The sequence below is a fragment of the Hemitrygon akajei genome, chromosome 15, assembly GCF_048418815.1.
Source record: "Hemitrygon akajei chromosome 15, sHemAka1.3, whole genome shotgun sequence".
In the NCBI taxonomy this organism is placed as follows: Eukaryota; Metazoa; Chordata; class Chondrichthyes; order Myliobatiformes; family Dasyatidae; genus Hemitrygon; species Hemitrygon akajei.
In genome coordinates this window covers 22,714,292-22,733,210 of record NC_133138.1, presented here as the reverse complement: position 1 = coordinate 22,733,210, position 18,919 = coordinate 22,714,292, and the positions used below count along the sequence as shown (strand labels likewise).

The 18,919-nt window shown below is 40.0% G+C and overlaps 1 protein-coding gene across 8 annotated transcripts in view; it reads left to right on the top strand.

The window, feature by feature from the left end:
- Positions 1-18,919, top strand: part of tenm2a (teneurin transmembrane protein 2a) — a 2,964,155-nt gene that overhangs the window by 483,341 nt on the left and 2,461,895 nt on the right. For all 8 annotated transcript variants that reach the window (XM_073067293.1, XM_073067288.1, XM_073067292.1 and 5 more), the window contains one exon: positions 6,600-6,644. The gene's annotated coding sequence lies outside the window, so the exon portion shown is untranslated. The remainder of the gene's footprint in view (positions 1-6,599; positions 6,645-18,919) is intronic.

Sequence of the window (18,919 nt, the reverse complement as noted above, 5' to 3'; positions counted from 1 at the left end):
TCTATTCAACTACCTACAGGAAAGGTGTAAATAAGGTTGAAAGACTACAGAGAATGTTTACAAGGATTTTGCCAGGTCTGGGGGACCTGGGTTGTAAGGAAAGATTGAATAGGTTAGGACTTTATTCCTTAGAACATCAAAGATTGAGAGGAGATTTGATAGCGGTATACAAAATTTTATGAGGGGTATAAGTGCAAGCAGGCATTTTCCTCTGAGGTTGGGTGAGACTACAACCATAGATCATGGGCTAAGGATGAAAGGTGAGAAGTTTAAGGGGAACATGAGGGGAAACCTCTTCACTCAGAGTGTAGAATGAGCTGCCTGCACAAGTAGTGCATGCAAGGTTGATTTCAACCTTTAAGCAAAGTTTGGATAAGTACATGGATAGTCAGGTTATGGAGGGCTATGGTCCCAGAGTAGGTTGATGGGAGTAGGTAGTTTAAATAGTTTTGGCACGGACTGGATAGGTCAAAGGGCCTGTTTCTGTTCTGTACTTCTCTCTGACGCTATGACTTATTGCACAGTCTTGCTGTCAGATGCCTTGCAATTGCCATACTAGATGGTGATACAGCTGGTCCAGACAATCTCCACGGTGCTTCAGTAGAACGTGGTTAGATTTGTGATATGATGCTGCGGCTCACTAATGCCCTTCAGGAAATGACGTTTACTGTAGTTATCTGGTTTGATGTGCATGTCCCGTCAGCGTGATTGGTTCTTATCTGCCTTCTGAAATGGTACAGCAAATTGCTCAGTCCCAAGAGAACAATGACTCTTGGCCCAGCCAGAAATGTCTAGATACTAGAGATGGATAAAACAAAATCATCTAATTCTGTAGTTTTGAAGACAAGCAAAGGGGCAATCCCTCCTGTCCCTCAATATTACTGAGAAACAGATTAAATGGTCATTGTTGTTTTGTGGGATCTTGCTGTGTGGAAATTGCCTGCTGTTTTTCTTACAGTCACAGCACTTCAAGAATTACTTCATTAACTCTTAAGCACTCTGGGTCTTCTCGAAGTGGATAAGAGGCGAGCTCACTCAATGCAATTTTTTCTCTTCTTATGAATACAGTAAAGTGTTACAACTTTAACACCATGGGCTACTGTTAAACTGTGCATTTACAGAGCTGTGTGTATTAGATAATTAAATAGCCAATCAGAAAAGATATCTTGAGCTGTAGGTCATATTTCACAGGCCTGACTGAATTGAATAATTAATTTCACTCTTGAGTTTTTAACAGATGCTTCAATGCATGAAAGTAATAAAATCCCCATTGCCTCACCAGCCCTTAATTCAGACAGCCAGCTATCCCTGTAGTTTAAAGATTAGTTGAAAACTAAACCATGGTTCCTAATCGACCTGTAGAAGTTTGTAGCAGGAAGCACAGGGTAGTCTTCCTCCTGATTAGATTACCAGAGGAATACAGAAGAGTTATCCACAAGAAGGTCACATTGATATGAATAGTAGGATGATTGGCTCCCCTGTTGCAGGCATTGCTTTTGTTTTTATTATTAATTTGACAGTGGATTTGCACGGTCGTATTTGTCAGCATGTCTCCAAATTTTCAACAGGACAATGTCAGTCTGTAAAATTGGAATGTCAATACTTTGTCCATTGGAATCACTTAAACAGGTGAAAGGATATAATTTATGATTGGCAGCAATTTATTATTCTGAGAATGATGCAATGCCCCAGAGATACTGATACAACTCGTAGAGAAACTGGTCCTTTCTCTGATATATGCAAACACTTACATAAGTTCAGTTTCAGATTCAGCTTTATTTATCACATGTACATCGAACCATACAGTGAATGTTTAATTTGCATTGACAGTCAATACACCCACGGATGTGGCGGGGGCAACCCGCAAGTTTTGCTACATATTCTACTGCTAATATAGCATGCCCACGATGCTCGGCAGAACACAAGCAGCAGCAACAACAACAAAACTGTTGTGCATTTAATATTTTAATAATATTTGAATAATCTTGTTTTGAAGTTGCAGAACATAATAACAGTGATGAGGATGTGATTTTTTTTGTAACTTCAGAACATTAAACTAATTCAAACAAAGACACAAGAGCCCAAAATATGGGTCTAACTTTGAGTTTACTTTAAGCAAGGCATTCACATGTCACTTGGTAGCATGATGACGTATGCAATTCATGTATTTGTACATATAGCCTGTAATAACCATATAACCATATAACAATTACAGCACGGAAACAGGCCATCTCGGCCCTTCTAGTCCGTGCCGAACGCTTACTCTCACCTAGTCCCACCGACCCGCACTCAGCCCATAACCCTCCATTCCTTTCCTGTCCTCATATCTATCCAATTTTTTTTTTAATGACAAAATTGAACCTGCCTTTACCACTTCTACTGGAAGCTCGTTCCACACAGCTGCCACTCTCTGAGTAAAGAAGATTCCCCTCGTGTTACCCCTAAACTTTTGCCCCTTAACTGTCAACTCATGTCCTGTTGTTTGCATCTCCCCTACTCTCAATAGAAAAAGCCTATCCACGTCAACTCTATCTATCCCCCTCATAATTTTAAATACCTCTATCAAGTCCCCCTTCAAGCTTCTACACTTCAAAGAATAAAGACCTAACTTGTTCAACCTCTCTCTGTAACTTAGGTGCTGAAACCCAGGTAACATTCTAGTAAATCTACTCTGTACTCTCTCTATTTTGTTGATATCTTTCCTATAATTCGGTGACCAGAACTGTACACAATACTGTAATAGTAACTGTATAACACAATAATCACTGTACACTGTAATGAATTATTTAAACAAACAAAATGCTATAGGATGACTCAAATATTATTGAAATATTAAATACACAACACTCCTACCTGATTAGCTATAAACTCCAACTCAATAGAGAATGCATCTCAACTATACACACAGTATACTATATAATGCAACTACTGTATACAGACATGCATAGCAATGTAATTTTTAAATTGTCCCATTTAGGCTGAAAGATTCCATCACTGTGGAGGCTTTCTTACTCTTGTGGGATAATGTCTTTCCTGACAAGGGGGATCACTCTGCTTGGCAGGTGAGACTTGTGGCTGTGAAACAATCTCAGTTTCTGGGACCTCCTCCCTAGTGGTTGACTCTGAGACTGCAGGCAGTGGTTTTGACAGCTTTGGACACCTTTCTTCCCCTTTCTTTTTTATTCTTTTAGGTTGTGAATCTTGATCTTGGGAAGGTCCATTTCTTTCACTGGAGTATTCTCTTATTAATCCTTCTATTGCTCCCTTACGATCTGATCTCTCCTCTTTGTTTCCGCAACTGCATCATCATCTGACGAATCCTCTGTTTTCCTATCTCCATTGACTCCATTATTTCTGGCATTCCGTTCGCCTAGCTGGTCTTCGGCCTTTGCATCTACTTTTACAAGCAGCTTTTTGCCTTCCACTTAACGGTGATGCAATAATCTTAATGCGCGCAGTGACAATTCTGGTTCTTCATACTCACAAAAGCCAAATGCTTGCCACTTTTCTGAAGCTCCTTGCATTCTTTTCCAGCTTAAACCCAAGCCATGCTTCTGATTTTTTTAATGATTATTATCACACTACTCACTCTTGATGAACCCAGTAATTCCTCCATTTCCTGGCTTTGTTTTAAGTCGACCTTGTCTTCCCTTCTGAAGAACACGTGCCTGTGCTACTTTAAAAAAAAATTGACATTTCAGGTGGAGGCTCAGATGTCATCTCCCTCTACCCCACAGGTGCTGCTTGGCCTGTTGAGTTTCTCCAGCCGTTTGGTTTGCTCCAGGTTACAGCATCTGCACTCTCATTTGTCTCCTTTGAATCAGCTGGAAGGAGGAACAAGCCATTGCCTGCATCTTCTCCCAGCTCAGCATTCCCAAGTGCAACATCCTAATTACACAGATTCAGCTCTGAAGGTTTGGCTACATCACTCAGACAAAAGTAGGAATTATGCAGCAGGGCTGGCTGCATCCATGGAAAGAGAAGCAGTCAATTTTTCAAATCCAGTGGTAAGTCTTCTCTGACCATGAAAATCTTTTGTAGCTTAGTCACTTGCCAAACCAACACCTAGGGAAGAAACACAGCAGGCCAGGCAGCATCTATAGGAAGAAGCACTGTCGACATTTCGGGCTGAGACCCTTCATCAGGACAAATGTGGACAGTGTCCTGACGAAGGGTCTCGGCCCAAAATGTCAACAGTGCTTCTTCCTATAGATGCTGCCTGGCCTGCTGCGTTCCACCAGCATTTTGTGTGTGTTGTTTGAATTTCCAGCATCTGCAGATTTCCTCGTGTTTGCTCTAGGAAAGAAATGTTGAAAGGCAGACAGCAGTATAAGTTCAAGGCATGGATATGGCAGCTGCGACCAGAGAGATTACCCTATCGTTCAGGTAGAGGGTATCAGCAGGGTCATGCATTTAGAAAAGTAGCTTAAAGGGAGAGAAAGGCTTAAATTTTCCTTTATATGGGCAAGGTTTATCTGTCCAAAGGCTTGTTTTGCTGTTGATGTTTTGTTGTCTATTGTGTTCTGTTTTTGTGCTGCTGCAGAGTATTGTGGACATGCTATCCTGGCATCAGAATGTGTGGTGAAACTTATGGGCTACCCCAGGCACATCCCTTGGTGTGTTGGTATTAATGCAAATGACACATTTCACAGTATGTTTCCATGTACATGTGATCAATAAATTTTGAATCCGAATCTAAAACCAGTTTCATGAGGAAAGCTTTGACCTCCTCAGCAATTATTTCCCAATTGAGTTGCAGAGAATCCTAAATAATTAAATAGAATTAGCCAATACCAAACAAAACTCATTTACTTTTATATTCTGTCCTTGATGCAGTGAAGATGAAGATTCCTTTTGTCTTCTTACATAGACACTGTGCTTACATACAAACATTTTGAGTTCCAATAGCTATCCAGTCCTCTACTCCAACCAGAACAAGGTCAACCAGCAATTGTACTTCATCTGTTACAGTCCAATAGCAGGCCTTAAATCCAGATGAGCACAATGAGTTTAGATTAGCTTGGGTGTCAAAGCGATAACTTTCTGAAAATTTTACACACAACCTGCTTAATCTAATCTTTCTTCTTTTTTAAATATTTTAAAGAATACACTCATTAGTCACTCTATTAGATACACCTTTACACCTGCTTATTAAAGCACATATATAGTCAGCCAGTCATTAGGCAGTAACTCAATGCATAAACACATGCAGATACAGTCAAGAGGTTCAGTTGTTGGTCAGACCAAATATCAGGATGGGGAAGAAATGTGATCTAAGTGACTTCGACCATGGAATGATTGTTGGTGCCAGACAGGGTGCTTTGAGTATCTTAGAAACGACTGATCTCCTGGTATTTTCACACACAATAGTCTCTAGAGTTTACAGAGAATGGTATGAAAATAAAATAAAAACACATCCAATGAGCAGCAGTTCTGTTGGTGAAAACATCTTGTTAATGAGAGAGGTCTGAGGATGGTTCAAGCTGACAGGAAGGCAGTAATAATTCAAATAGCCATTTGTTTTACAACAATGGTGTGCAAAAAAAGCATCTCTGAATGCACAACACATCAACCATGAAGTGGATGGGCTAAAGCATACCATGAACATACACTGACTGGCCGCTTTATTAGGTACAGGATTGACCTAATAAAGTGGCCATTGAATGTATGCTTCACTTAAATGAGACAAATCAGTTAAAGTAGCATGGTTCTCAACCTAATGACCTTGCAGAGTTTAAAGGTCATCTCAGCTCTACCTGCTCCATAAACATTTTACTTTTTTTGTTGCTAATATTTTCTGCCATTGGAATGGCCTTAAGACAAATTTATTTTGCTTGTCCTCTAAACAAAGCTTTCAAAATGAGTGCAACATTCAGTGGATATGAACAGGGCTTGATCGCTAAAGGGAGAACATGTCAACACACTTGTCCTCATGCTGAGTCTGGATGAATAAGATGTTGTGAAGTAATAGTATTATTTTATTAACAAATAATTCTTCACTGGATGCTTACTGTCCAATGCACTAAGTTGTTTTCTGTGACATTATTTGCACTATTTACAAGGGACATGGTGTAGTAATTTGTGATTTTTGAACCACATCATGTATCTTACAGAGCAGAAGGAATTAAGGGTACATATCGGTGCACATGTGATGCAGTCAATAATTTGAGAATGCATCAGTTAAAGCAGGCAATTAATAAAATTAAGTGTTTCCATGGTAGAGGTTCGAAGCTTCTGCTTTTCGTTCACTTGCCAACCTAGAATGAGATCAATTTTCCCTAATATCTGAGAGCAGAAGAGATGCAGTATTCTCATAATTGCTTAAATTCATGTCGAGCTGAAGAATAATTGGTGTCTGTTTCTGTCTGTTTCAAAGCCAGCCACAATCCTTTCTGAGGGAATGGATTTTTGTTTCCTTGGCAGTTTTCTTTCAGGTATCCTGCAGTGAGCATATCTGATTATGAAGCACCTTTTTGGAAAAGTGTTAGCCATCCGTCCGCTGTTAATGACCTCTCACCATATCCTCCACCATTTTTATCTTTCATTGTGCTACAATGGCTCAAACCTTGATTGACAGTAAATTTCTCATTTTCTTGCAGGGTGAGACACAGTGAAAATTGTGAAGTTGAATCCAACATTATATGGTGAGTAATGTTACATGATGAAACCAGAATTCTGATTAATTTATAATTTTACCTCAATGGAGCCAGAATACACAATAGTTGCTGTAGTCGGTGGTGCCTGCAACTAAGATGTACATCACTTATTGACTCTATGCTAAAAACTGTGCATGGACAGAATAGGGTTGGTGAAAACTAAAAATAAAACTTCTCGCTACCTGTGTCTCTTTGCCTCTATGTGTGCCATAATTGACTCAAGAATACAATCGGAATTCTTGGCTAGAAACTAGACTTCATCAATGAGTATGGACATATTATCCCTCCTTGAAAGATACTCCAGCCGAATTTAATCTTGGATCACTCAGTATCCACACACACTTTCCAACACTGGTCAATAAGAAACATTAGGGAGCAGTGTTAGTCATCACATTTCCCTCCTAAGTTCTGATTGACCAGGCTAAGCTGAGACCCTCCCCTGCCTCAGCCAAGTTTCATTAATCAAGTGGTGTTCACTTCTTGAAGATTGGCCTTGGATCTCCTGATGCACCACAGATAAAGCCCTAGATACACATTCGCAACGATTTTTCAAAAGATTTTCAAAACGTGCAAAGAACCTTTAAATTCAAAATGCCTACAATCACAAGTGCCATTTGAGAGACTCTCAGGTACAAAGAGATTCATTAAGTAATACAGCACAGAAAAATCCCTTCAGCCCAACTCATTCATGATGACTAAGATCCCATCTCTGCAGATCCCTTTTGCCTATATCCCTCCAAGCGGGGGTTCCCAACCTCGGGTCCATGGAACCTTAGATTAAGAGCATTGCTCCATGGCATAATAAAGATTGGGAATCCCTGCTGTTTACATTTTCTGTCCATGTACCTTTCCAAATATTTCTTGAACATTGTAATTATTCCTACCTTCATCACCTGATCTAGCTACTTGTTTCATACACCTACCACTTTCTGTGTGAATACCTTGTCCTGAGGTCTCCATTAAATGTTACCCTTCATATCTTTAACCAATGCCTTCTAGTTTGAGACTCCCCCACCTGCCTTCTCCACCAATATTTCCAACAGATCCTGTTGCACCTTCCTTGCTGTCCACAACTATGCCAGTCATTGTGTTGTCTACAGACTTACTAATCACCCCACTGTATTTTCATCCAGATACAAACACTCAAAACCCAGCTCAGGACTTAATGATCCTGATGTAGGTTTTCAACCAGAAACTCCGACAACTCCTTTTCATCCAATAGATGTTGTTCAATCTGTTGAGTTCCTTCAACAGATTGTTTGTTGCCCCGGATTCCAGCATTTGCAGTCTTTTGTGCATCTAGTACTCTAGATGTAAATTGCAAATCCAATCAGCCAGATCTCCTTGGATTCCATATACCTTATTCAGCCAAGCATGTGGAATCTGGTCAAATGCTTTACCAAATTCCATGCACCAACTTATACTAACCTACTTTTTTCAGAATCAGAATCAGATTCAATATCACCAGCATATGAGGTGAAATTTGTTACTTATGGAGTTTTTATCACTTTCCCCAAAATGCTCTCCCACAAAAACTCCTATCATCTTCCAGGCTCATTTACAACATCTAGTATAGTCCCTTCTGTGTTTAGGTTATCAACATATTGATTCAAGGAATCTTTCTAGATTCTGCCCATCTAAGCCTTTGGCTCTGAAAAGGTCCCATTCAGTGTTGAGAAAATTGAAGTTCCCCAAAATAAAAACTCTGTTGCTTTCAAATCTTTCCATAATCTCTCAAGAAATCTGTTTCTTTGGCTGGTCGGCAGAAAACAGAGAGTGGGAATAAAGGAATCCTATTCTGGTTGGCTGCCAGTTACCAGTGGAGTTCCACAGAGGTCGGTGTTGGGACCGCTGCTTTTTATGATATATGTCAATGATTTGGCTACAGTATTAATGGAATTGTGGCTAAATTTGCCGATGATACAGAGATAGATGGAGGAGCAGGTAGTGTTGAGGAAACAGAGAGATAGTTTGGGGGAATGGGCAATGAAGTGGCAAATGAAATATAATATTGGAAAGTGTATAGTCATGCATTTTGGTGGAAGAAATAAATGGGGAGAGAATTCAAAATACAGAGATGCCAAGGGACTTGGTAGTCGTTGTGCAGGATACCCTAAAGGTTAACCTCCAGGTTAAGTTGGTTGTGAAGAAGGTGAATGCAATGCTGGCATTCACCTTGGATTTACCAAGGACAAATCACGCTTGACTAATCTATTGGAGTTTTTCAAGGATGTAACCAGGAAGTTAGACAAGGGAGATCCAGTAGATGTAGTGTACCTTGATTTTCAGAGGACATTTGATAAGGTCCCACATAGGAGATTGGTGGGTTATATCAGAGCTCATGGCATTGGGGGGAAGATATTGACATGGATAGAAAACTGGTTGGCAGATAGAAAGCAAAGGGTAACGGTGAATGGGTGTTTCTCGGAATGGCAGATGGTGACTAGTGGGGTGCCACAAGGCTCGGTATTGGGACCACAGCTGTTTACGATTTATGTCAATGATTTAGATGAAGGCATTGAGAATAACATCAGCAAGTTTGCTGATGATACTAAGCTGGGTGGCAGTGTGACATGTGATGAGGATGTTAGGAGAATTCAGGGTGACTTGGATAGGCTGGGTGAGTGGGCAGATACTTGGCAGATGACGTTTAATGTGAATAAGTGTGAGGTTATCCACTTTGGGAGTAAGAACAGGAAGGCAGATTATTTGAACGGTGTAGAGTTAGGTAAGGGAGAAATACAAAGAGATCTAGGAGTCCTTGTTCATCAGTCACTGAAGGTGAATGAGCAAGTGCAGCAGGCAGTGAAGAAGGTTAATGGAATGTTGGCCTTTATTACAAAGGGAATTGAGTACAAGAGCAAGAAAATCCTTTTGCATTTGTACAGGGCCCTGGTGAGACCACACCTGGAGTATTGTGTACAGTTTTGGTCTCCAGGATTAAGGAAGGACATCCTGGCTGTAGAGGAAGTGCAGTGTAGATTCACAAGGTTAATTCCAGGGATGTCCGGACTGTCTTACGCAGAGAGGTTAGTGAGACTGGGCTTGTACATGCTGGAATTAAGGAGATTGAGAGGGGATCTGATTGCAACATATAAGATTATTAAGGGATTGGACAAGATAGAGGCAGGAAATATGTTCCAGATGCTGGGAGAGTCCAGTACCAGAGGGCATGGTTTGAGAATAAGGGGTAGGTCATTTAGGACAGAGTTAAGGAAAAACTTCTTCTCCCAGAGAGTTGTGGGGGTCTGGAATGCACTGCCTCGGAAGGCAGTGGAGGCCAATTCTCTGGATGCTTTCAAGAAGGAGCTAGATAGGTATCTTATGGATAGGGGAATCAAGGGATATGGGGACAAGGCAGGAACCGGGTATTGATAGTAGATGATCAGCCATGATCTCAGAATGGTTGTGCAGGCTCGAAGGGCTGAATGGTCTACTTCTGCACCTATTGTCTATTGTCTATTGTCTATTTCTAGAGGTATAGAATATAAGAGCAGGGATGTGATGTTGAGGCTCAATTAGGCACTTGTGAGAGCACACTTGGAGTATTGTGTGCATTTTTAGGCTCTTTATTTTAGAAAGGATATACTGACATTACAGACAGTTCAGAGAAGATTCATGAGAATGATTCCAGGAATGAAAGGGTTACCGTATGAGGAACATCTGGCAGCTCTTGGGCTGTATTCCTTGGAGTCCAGGAGAATAAAGAGGATCTCATAGAAACATTCCGAATGTTAAAAGGCCTGAACAGATTAGTTTCTCATGGTAGGGGAGTCTAGGACAAGAGGGCATGACTTCAGGACTGAAGAATGTCTATTTAGAACAGAAATGCAGAGAAATTACTTTAGTCAGAAGGTGGTAAATCTGTGGAATTTGTTGCCATGAACTGCTGGGGAGGCCAAGTCATTGGGTGTTTTAAGGCAGAGATAGATAAGTTATTGATTAACCAGGGCATCAAAGTCTATGGGGTGAAGGCAGGGGAGTGGGGATGACTGGAAGAATTTGATCAGCCCATGATTGAATGGCGGAGCAGACTCAATGGGCTGAATGCCCTACTTCTGCTCCTATATCTTATGGTCTTATGGTCTTTAGTTCTTTCTGGCTATTGGGAGGACTATGGCATGACTGCATCGTGGTGACTGTACCCTTCTTATTTCTAAACTCTTCAAATATTACCTCAAAGGATAAGCTCCCTCGGATACCCTCTCTAAGTGCAACTGTGACACTGAGCCTGATGGGTTGTGCAACTACCCTATTTCTTTTACCTCTTTGTGTATCACATTGATAATATGTTTAACCTTTAACACTGAGTTACCCTTTCCACAAGCAAGTCTCCGCTGTGGCAGAATTGCTTCTCACAATAACCCAGGCACTAACTCATCTGTTTTAACAAAAAAAACCCTTACATTAAAATTAGTATACTTAAGAGCATCAGTCCCACTGTGCTCAGTAATCCAGCCCTAATCCTGCTTCCTATCAGACCTAACCCTAAATCCGTCCACTTGCTGAGCTGCTGCTCTGGTTACCGATACATTGACATATGAGTTTAATCTCTGCTAGACAGCACCGGCAAAGAATTCTGCAAGGATATGGCTACCTCTCCAATTGCAGTTCTAACCCAATTAAACCAGCTTCATTGGCAAAGTAAGGGAATGTGTTGTTGACAGTCACCTGGACCCAGGTGGACTACACCCCAGACGCAGCTGAAGAGATTGTGAAGGCAATAGTAATGATTTTTCAATAATAACTAGATGTTGGAATGGTTCTGGAGGGTGGAAATTTGCAAATGTCACTCCACTCTTTAAGAAGGGAGAGAGGCAACAAAGAGGAGTTTCACAAGAATGACCCTGGGGATGAAAGGGTTAACACATGAGGAGCATTTGATGGCTCTGAGCTTGTTCCCTCTGGAGTTCATAAGAATGAGGTGGGTGGCAATTTCATTGAAACCTGTCAAATATTAAAAGGCCAAGATAGAGTAGATGTGGAGGATTCTAAGGCCAGTAGGCACCGCCTCAGAATGCAAGGACATCTCTTTAGAACAGAGGTGAAGAGGACGTTCTTTATCCGGAGGGTGGTGAATCTGTGGAATTCATTCCCACAGATGGCTGTGGAAGTCAGTGCAGTGGGTATACTTAAAGTGGAGTTTGATAGACTCTTGATTAGTAAGGGCGTCAAAAGTTATGGGAGAAGTTAGGAGAATGGGGTTGAGAGGGAAAATAAGTCAACCATGATGAAATGGCAGAGCAGACTTGATGAGCAAAATGGCCCAATTCTACTCCTATGTCTTATGGTTGAACATTTCCCTTGCCTGTCAGCTAGATGACAACAAATGAAGGAAGACCTAGTGGTGATTTGAGAGTTCCCGGACAAGACAAAATGAACAGGAACTGGATATATTTGTGAAAAGGTGTATAGTTTATAAATACAAATCTCCACACTAAACAAAAGGCGATAACTCACAGGTAGCTCAAAGCCATTAGTCTCTGGAGCCTCACAGGCAATGCAGGTAATCTTCTTCCTTTCTCCGCATGTGGTCTGCAGGTTTGAGCAGTTCTTTCTTCCAAGTGCTTATCTTTATTCTCCAATCTTCAGGCAAAACCTATATATGATTTTTAAAGACTTCACTTGATTTCTTTCCAATTCTTCTGATCTCAAAAATGATTCCTCATATCTCAATGTATTCACCTCCCTTTATTTTTCAGCTTTGCTCTGTGTTATCTTTCTTCACAATTGTTCTAAGCAACGAACACGCAACTGATTGCATTATTACTTACTACATGAGAAAAGTACTTTAACAAAGAAATATACTATCCGAGTTCTCTAGCATCTCCTCAGATAACTAAATTTGTCTACGCTTCTCGCAGCCTAGAATGAGCAATTGACATAATCAAATACCCCTATCACTTCAGACACTTTTTCTTATGGCCTTGTACCTTATTGTCTGCCTGCATTGCACTTTCATGTAACTTTAACACTTTATTCTGTATTCTTTTATTGTTTTCCCTTATGCTAACTACCCCAATGCACTCTTGTAATAAAATAATCTGTATGGGTAACATGCAAAACAAAGTTTTTCACTTTACCTTGGTATATGTGACAATAATATATTGTTATACCTTATTTACCAATTTATCAAACCCCAAGGTTTTTATTGCAGTAGAAACAACAGCACACATATGGTTTTTATCTTGGCTGCAAATTATATGGTTTCTATTTTGAGCTACACATGAATCTTGATATTATATAGCTAAACTTCCCATTGTGCCTTATGATGACAAATTTGCTATTATTCACAAGTTAAACATTGACAGGAGCCTGCTGATTGCTGTGATGGTTATAAAGAAAAAGAGTTTGCAAATCAGATATGAATCCTCAATCTTTATCTACAGACTGAAAATTTGGTGACAAGTTCTCAGTTCCTTTTCAACTCAATTCCCCTTGTTGACCTACAGTGTAAGGAACTCCTGCATCCTGCACTATATCTGGGATCTCACAATGTGAAATGGGACAGATATATGTATTTTTGGCTCTGTAAGATGAGTTGCAACACTAGTTTATAGACTCACCACCTCTTATTTTTTAAAATTCCACCTTCCTTTGAAATAATCAAATATTTATGTAAAATTATGTAAGATGTCTGTGTTGTGAAGCATGCAGTTAATTTTCCCTTAGGTAAAATGTCAAGCTTGTCTTGTCATTTATAGGCTGCCTGTTATTTTAGTTGATAGAATAATAATTCAGAAATGAAACTCTTTCTCATAATAGAGATAAACCATTATTTTCACTCTTCTGCCATAAATGCTAATATTTTAAAACATTGATATCAAGTTTGAAAGGAAGATGTTGGTACAATGAATCTCATATCTTTCAGATAACCTGCTATTTCTTATGAATGTGCTGAAATTTTGAGACAGCAAATCATGAAAAAAGCTTGCATTTATATTACGCTTTTTAGAATTTCCTGAGTATTTATCTAAGAAATGTGTTGCCACATTAGATGCTACTGTAACGTCAGAATACAGTAGCTGATTGTGTACAGCAAATTCCCACAAGCAACATTCTATGACCAGATAATTTGATTTAACAATACTGAGCAGTGCCTGACTAGTGGCAGGGCCAATCAACAAATTAAAACCAAGGTTAAAAATTGTGTATTGGATGAAATAAAGAATGAATGAGTAGGAGACAACTCACAGAGAGCTTACATAACCAAATTGAATAAACTGAATTCCCCAATCATTTCCTGAGATTCTGTCTCAGATTTAGACAAATGAGTAGAGATCTAATTGAAGGCTTCATAGAGAGATGCCCTCATGGTGTGGTCCTACTATAAAGTCTGCTCAAGCAAAGAATCATGATTCTTAACATCACCATACAATGGACTGAGAGACTTCTGAGAGAATCATTGGGGTTTCTTCCACTCCCCCCATCCCCATCCAGGATATACATCAATGCGCTTGGCATTGTAAAGGACCCCTCCCACCTGTCCCACAATCTCTTTGACCTCCTATCATCAGGCAGACGGCACAGGCGTTATAAAAACAAGGTCTGTTAGACTAAGGAACAGCTGATTCCCTCAGGCTGAGCGACCACACAGTACACAATATTTATGACAATGCCAGTAGCACTATTCTGCTGCATATTAACCATATGTTGTGTATGCATTTTATGTCAACTTGTACATTTACAGAATATTTTTATCTATTAAAATTATAGATTAATATTACTTTATGTTGCGTATATGATATATGTACTATGTTTTGCACCTTGGTCCTTGAGGAATGGTTTTTCATTTAGCAGTATATAGATGTATGGTCGAATGACGATAAACTTGAACTTGAAAAGTGGAGCAGGACTGGCCTCCTACTTCCATTTCTTACATTCTTAAAAATATTAGTTGATTTATTTGAAACTTGAGTAGTCAAGGCTTTCTTCTGTGTTTCACATTTAGAACTTTCAGTGTATGTACTTTGGATTGTTACAAAACAAGAACATGATGATTATCAATTTTAACACCAAATTTGTCTATTTAAGTTTTTCATTTGAGGTAAGGAAATGCAAGTTGGTGAGATTAAGATGAGTAAAAAGTCTGACCATTAGGCATGTTATGGTCATTTGTTGTAAAATACTCTTCCTGCAATTTTTATTTTCCAAAAAACTATCAACTGCTGCCTTATTTTTGTTGCTTGAAAATAAAAATATAATTTTATTAAACTAATTATCAGTTTATTTACTGTTCAGAGTCAGAGGCATGGGAGAATGTTTATTTATACAACTGTGATATTTATTCAAAGATGACAGGATTATTCCAGGAACCAATAAAAATAGAATTAGTTTAATATTTATGAAAATCTATTGGAAAATTTCTAAGCCGTTGCTGGAAATCTCAAGACTTGCTCGACTATCATTATGCTATCATACTCCAAGCTGTCCAAGAGCAAGTCAACCCTTAAATTCCATTGTTCTAGTTGCCCCTTGAGTATGCCGTTGTATGTCACAATCAGCCCAACTTTCACGTGATCTCATATGGACATTAAATATAACACACACACACACACACACACACACACACACACACACACACACACACACACACACACACACACACACACACACACACACACACACACACACACACACACACACTCACTCACTCACTCCAATAAAGGTAAATATTAAAGGCTAGTTAAAACTGCATGAATATCGCTTACAGCTGTTTTGCTTACAGTGAGTCATGTCATATATAGTAGTTATAATGATCTCTTTACCACATTACGAGATTGTTAAATGCTCCCAATGGCATGCGCTTCAAATAGCCTCTGACAACCAAGTCCAACTCCTGGCCTTCATGTGTGTCTTTGCTACTAAGCTCAGCAGAACTGTTTCTACTGACAGGAAAAGTATCAAAGGTGGGACACTGGTGCCATAAAACCAGTCACTTTGGGTTGATGGGGGTCGTCAGCCATGTTTGGCAGCTCATCTAGGAGAAGGAAAACTCTGATCTCAAACCTCCGCTTCCCTGCAGCTATACCCATTGATAGAAAAACTTTGGGAGTAATCCCCAAGGGAAGACTCCAGAGCTGGAGTCCCTAAGGCAGTCCAACATTGAATTCAGTGTGGACTGGCATCTCCTGCGATACCGCTGGTACCAAATTGTATCAGTCTCTGTTGTTCCTGTGGGTTCATCAGATGCATGGAGTGGGAGAGCTTGCTACATGGGCAACAGCTTTCTCTCCATATTGTACTGCCCAAGCTTGCATCCTGAGACAGCTAGGATGCAATATCTGCGGTCAACTCTGACTGACGGGGGCCTCATTATAACCACCAACAAAGGAGAATTGTAGGTTTCTTTAAAGCAATTAAAGCTTTCTCTACATACTCTAGTTTTTACTTTTGAGAGCTTTTAACATGTTGGTCTTTATAAATCAGGAAACTGAGTACAGGAGTTGGGAAGTTATGTTGAAGTTGTACAAGGTGCTCATAGTATTGTGTGCAGCTCTGGTCCCCTACCTACAGAACAGATATCAATAAGCTTGAAAGAGGGTAGAGCAAACTTACAATGATGTTGCCATGGCTTGAGGTCTGATTTGCCGGAAAAGATTGAATAGCTGAAGACTTTATTGATTGGAATGCAGGAGAATGAGCAGAGATCTTATAGAGGTTTACAAAATAATGAGTTGTATAGACAGGGTGAAGGCTTGCAGGCTTTTCCACTCAGGTTGGATGAGACTAGAACTAGAGTCCATAGCTTTAGGATGAAAGGTGAAGTGTTTAAGGGATTCTGAGGGGGAAACTCCTTGTTCATAGAATGTTGCCAACCACTTTGCCAAACTTAAGCAATGGTAAATATGGAGATGTGGATATAAAAGATTTATGATAGACAGTGGTATGAGCTCAAGAGGTGAAGGAGACGGGAGTTCTCCAGGGCAAGATGGAAGCTGTTGCAAATACTCTTGGCAATGTAGGGACAGAGGTGCATAGCATAAGAGACCTTCCAAAAGGGAAGGATGGATACGAGCAAAGACTAGTGAATAAAGGAAAGACTTTGGCAGAGTTTGATAAAGTCGTCCAAATATTATATTGAAGAAAGCTGGAGTAGTGGTAAAGTTCCGCGATCACAATGAGAGACCATCATTTGGGACATTGACACTGTTCAGTAATTTGATAAGAGCATTGAAATTAGACTGCCAATGGATGAACACAATCCTCTAGAATACATATATCTCTATCTGACAAGAATATTCATCAAGGCTACCAGGGGATAATCCTGAAAGTATGCAACCATCATTCAGTTGAGATTATGTTATTGTTTGCATCCATCAAGGTCTCTACATATTACTGTGCAAAGGAATGATCCCTTTCCTGGGAAATGATGAATCAGTTGACAAAGAGGTGAATCAATAAATAACTGTTAGTTTTGAAGTATCTGAAGATTGACTTTACACATAATTTTAGAAAGAGTTAAATAATTAAGAGGTTACAATACTAGTTCACTAACATCAAGGTAATTTCAGAATAATGTTTCTCTGAATATAAGTAGCTGAGCTCGAAACACAGTGGTGGCTGAAAGCCAATCAGCATCTAAGCCTGCTGAGCCATAGAATGAGATCACAGATTATATGTGACTTCACTCCATATACCTGCTTGCCTCCATATTCTTTTACATGCCATTTGCTAACAAATATCTGTTCATTAGGAACTGACCCCACAAAGAGTGCTCGACTGCCAGTATTATGTAAAAGTGAGTCTTTTCACATTGGCTTTAGGACATTTTCTACCCTTCTCTTGGAAGCCTGTGCAGAGGAATGTCATCCTCTGGGAGGTTGGGGCCAATTAAAAGAACATAAATCATGGACTGCCAATGGACAATAGGAGCACTGATCACAGCAGATGTGTCTCCATACACCACTGTGGTCAGGATGGACGAATTGATGAGATCTCATCAGCTAAATACATTGAAAAGGTATACATTTTAAAAATATACAAAAAGCTAAAATAAATAAAGAGAAAACACTTGGTTTGTCAGCAGCAGGTTAATTGCTACACATTTTAATTTGATCTGCCTCTGACCACACAAAAATGATGGTTTCACTCACTAGATATACCAATATATCCATGGCTTTAATATTCGTAGGTTGCCTTTGGGGTGAGCTGGCTGGATTAAAATTCTTTAGTGACTGAAGCCCAAGTCAGTCAAGGGAAAGCAAGTAAGTCTAGGCTAATGTTGGCTTCAGCTCTAGGGAGGTCATGGTCAGGGCAGAGGTCAGAGTACATTGAGGATAGAAACTGGCCACTTCCTCTCTGAAACTGGCTACACGAGTTGATAGGGTGGGAAGGAAGGTATACAGTATGCTTCCCTTTATTAGTTGAGGAACTGAAGTTAAAGAGTTGGGAAGTTATATTGCAATTTTATAAAACTCGAGTTTGGTCACATCTGGAGTACTGTGTTCATCTCTGGTTGCCTCATTACAGGCAGGATGTCAAGCTGCAGTAAAGGTTAATAAGGATGCTGTCTGGATTAAAGGGCATGTGCTATAAGGAGAGGTTGGTTAAATTTGGGTTGCTTTCTCTCAAGTGGTGGAGACTAAAGGGAGTTCTGATAGAGGTTTGTAAGATTGCAAGAGGCATAATTAGCCAGAATTATTTTTCCAGGTTTGACGTATCTAATACCAGAAGGTATATCAAAAGTAAGTTGAAAAGAAATGTACTAAGAATTTATTTTTACAGAGACTGGAGACATGGAATGCCCTGCATGAAGTGGTGGGGGTGACAAATGCCAGAGAAATTCAAGAGGCCCGTAGACAGGCAAAGGAATATGGAGGAAATGGACATTACATAGGCAGAAGGGATTAGTTTAACTGAGTATTTGATTGCTAATTTAATTAGTTCAGCACAACATTATGGGCCAAAGGGTCAGTTCCTGTGCTCCACTGTTCTATGTTCTCTGGTTAGATGGGGGTCAGCTGGACAGGTTGGGCTACAAGATTGATAACAGTGAGCATTGGCTGAGATCCAAAACGAGTAGTCAGTGGCTGGGTGTTAGTTCAGGATGCCGGGGCCAGGGATTGCAGGGGGAATGTCTACATTATAATGGGAAAGAATCGGGGTTTCAGGAAACTTTAGGATAATGAAGAAAGCACGGGGGACCGAAAAGACATGAAGTAAAAAACAAAAAGGAGAGAACCAGAGTAAGGGTCCTGATGCCAAACTTGAAATGTGCCAAGGAAGGTCCCTTTAAATTGTGATGCTGGCAGTGCAGTTAA